Consider the following 3401-nt stretch of genomic DNA (forward strand, 5'->3'; position numbering starts at 1 on the left):
CCGACCTGCTATCTGCTACCTTTACACTGTACTAATTGTGCACACACTTCATCCATACTCACACTAATGTTTTTTATGAATGGGTATTTCACACTCTGACGCAATGTTGATGAATGCTGAAAAGAAAAGACAGAAGTCGCTCCAGTGTAATTCGAAGATAAGCACTAAGCTTTTCAGCGCTCTAAAGGATGCAGTGTCAACATGGAGACAGTAAACGTAGCTCTCCAGTTGATGATCTCAATTGCAACACACAACCATCCTAGGTGCTTGCTTTAACTTCGCGCTGTCAAATGTGGTTGCATGTTGCATATGGTGTCTAGCTTGCATTGCTTCCAATTTGGTTAAATTGCATCTACTTACTTTACACATTATACCTTCGATAATGACATGCCTTCCTGTTTTTGATACATACTACATATGTCTATTAACCATGTTCTTACATCAAACTAATGCTCTTTTGTATCCCTCGTCAATCACTTATGATGAGACAGTCACCCGAGTGGGTTACTGTGAGACGCCATATTCGTTTAAAGAGTGCAGTGTCATCCTCCCCACATGATTCTCAAGAAACATCAAGGCTAAATGAAGATAGTTAATGTAGCTCTCTAGTTGATGACCGCAATTCCCCCACACCACCATCACAGGTGCTTGCTCTAACTTCGCAGTGTGATATGTGGTTGCATGTTGCATACGGTCTCTAGCTTGTAATGCTTCTAATTAGGGTAAATTTCATCTGCTTAGTTTACACATTATACCTGTGAATATGACATGCCTTCCTATTTTTGGTACACACTACATCTATGTGTTAACCTTGTTCTTACATGAAACTACCTCTCTTCTGTATCCTGCATCAATCACTTACGATGAGTCACCTTTATTCGTTGCATATTGCATATTATTTCTAGCCTATTGCCATGTATTGCTTCTAATTTGGTCAAATACATTTGTTAGGGCACTGCTACCTCTTGAGCTTGCGTTGGTTTTCCTCGAAGAGGAAGGGATGATGCAGCAAAGTAGCGTAAGTATTTCCCTTAGTTCGTGAGAACCAAGGTATCAATCCAGTAGGAGGCCACGCTCAAGTCCCTCCTACCTGCACAAAACGATAGCTACTCGCAACCAACACGATTAGGAGTTGTCAATCCCTTCACGGTCACTTACGAGAGTGAGATCTGATAGATATAATATTTTTGGTATTTTTGGTATAAATATGCAAAGTAAAAAGTAAAGGCAAAGTAAAAAAGCAAAACAAGATTAAAGTGATGGAGATTGATATGATGAGAATAGATCCGGCGGCCATAGGTTTCACTAGTGGCTTCTCTCAAGAGCATAAGTATTCTACGGTGGGTGAACAAATTACTGTTGAGCAATTGACAGAATTGAGCATAGTTATGAGAATATCTAGGCATGATCATGTATATAGGCATCATGTCCGTGACAAGTACACCGAAACGATTCTGCATCTACTACTATTACTCCACTCATCGACCGCTATCCACCATGCATCTAGAGTATTAAGATAAAAACAGAGTAACACCTTAAGAAAGATGACATGATGTAGAGAGATAAATTCATGCAATATGAAATAAACCCCATCTTGTTATCCTCGATGGCAACGACACAATACGTGCCTTGCTGCCCCTTCTGTCACTGGGAAAGGACACCGCAAGATCGAACCCAAAGCTAAGCACTTCTCCCATGGCAAGAACTACCAATCTAGTTGGCCAAACCAAACGGATAATTCGAAGAGACTTGCAAAGATAACCAATCATACATAAAAGAATTCAGAGAAGATTCAAATATTATTCATAGATAGACTTGATCATAAACCCACAATTCATCGGTCCCAACAAACACACCGCAAAAAGAAGATTACATCGAATAGATCTCCACAAGAGAGGGGGAGAACTTTGTATTGAGATCCAAAAAGAGAGAAGAAGCCATCTAGCTACTAACTATGGACCCGAAGGTCTGAGGTAAACTACTCACACTTCATCGGAGAGGCTATGATGATGTAGAAGCCCTCCGTGATGACGGCCCTCTCCGGCGGAGCTCCGGAACAGGCCCCAAGATGGGATCTCATGGATACAGAAAGTTTCGGCGGTGGAATTAGGTTTTTGGCTCCGTCCCTGATCGTTTGGGGGTACGTATGTATATATAGGAGGAAGAAGTACGTCGGTGGAGCACCGAGGGGCCCACGAGCCAGGGGGCGCGCCCTAGGGGGGCGCCCCCACCCTCGTGACCGCCTCTCTGATGCCTTGGCATAGGGTCCAAGTCTCCTAGATCACGTTCGGTGAGAAAATCACGTTTCTCAAGGTTTCATTCCATTTGGACTCCGTTTGATATGCCGTTTCTTCGAAACACTGTAATAGGCAAAAAAACAACAATTCTGGGTTGGGCCTCCAGTTAAAAGGTTAGTCCCAAAAATAATATAAAAGTGGAAAATAAAGCCCAATATAGTCCAAAACAGTAGATAATATAGCATGGAGCAATCAAAAATTATAGATACGTTGGAGACGTATCAGGCATCCCCAAGCTTAATTCCCGCTCGTCCTCGAGTAGGTAAATGATAAAAAGAGAACTTTTGGTGCGGAGTGCTACTTGGCATAATTTCAATGCAAATCTTCTTAATTGTGATATGAATATTCAGATTCGAAAGATTCAAGACAAAAGTTTATATTGACATAAAAATAATAATAATTCAAGCATACTAACAAAGCAATTATGTCTTCTCAAAATAACATGGCCAAAAAGAAAGTTATCCCTACAAAATCATATAGTTTGGCTATGCTCTATCTTCACCACACAAAGTATTTAAATCATGCACAACCCCGATGACAAGCCAAGCAATTGTTTCATACTCTAACTTTTTCAAAACTTTTTCAATCTTCACGCAATACATGAGCGTGAGCCATGGATATAGCACTATAGGTGGAATAGAATGGTGGTTGTGGAGAAGACAAAAAAAGGAGAAGATAGTCTCACATCAACTAGGCGTATCAACGGGCTATGGAGATGCCCATCAATAGGTATCAATGTGAGTGAGTAGGGATTGCCATGCAACGGACGCAATAGAGCTATAAGTATACACTAGTAGAAAAATGGCCTGTTGTCCCGGTTCGTAAGGGCCTTTTGTCCCGGTTCCTGAACCGGGACTAAAGGGTCGGTACTAATGCCCTGTCCCTTTAGTCCTGGTTCAATCCAGAACCGGGACAGATGGGCCTCCACATGGCCTGTGCGCGGAGCCCAGGCAGGAGGGCCTTTGGTCCCGGTTGGTGGCACCAACCGGGACCAATAGGCATCCACGCGTCAGCATTTCTGTGGCTGGGGTTTTTGTTTTTTTTGAAGGGGGGGGGGGGTTGGGGGTTTGGGGGGTTAATTTAGCTGTTTCATATATTGTGTTA

Source organism: Triticum aestivum, chromosome 2A (assembly GCF_018294505.1).
Source record: "Triticum aestivum cultivar Chinese Spring chromosome 2A, IWGSC CS RefSeq v2.1, whole genome shotgun sequence".
NCBI lineage: Eukaryota > Viridiplantae > Streptophyta > Magnoliopsida > Poales > Poaceae > Triticum > Triticum aestivum.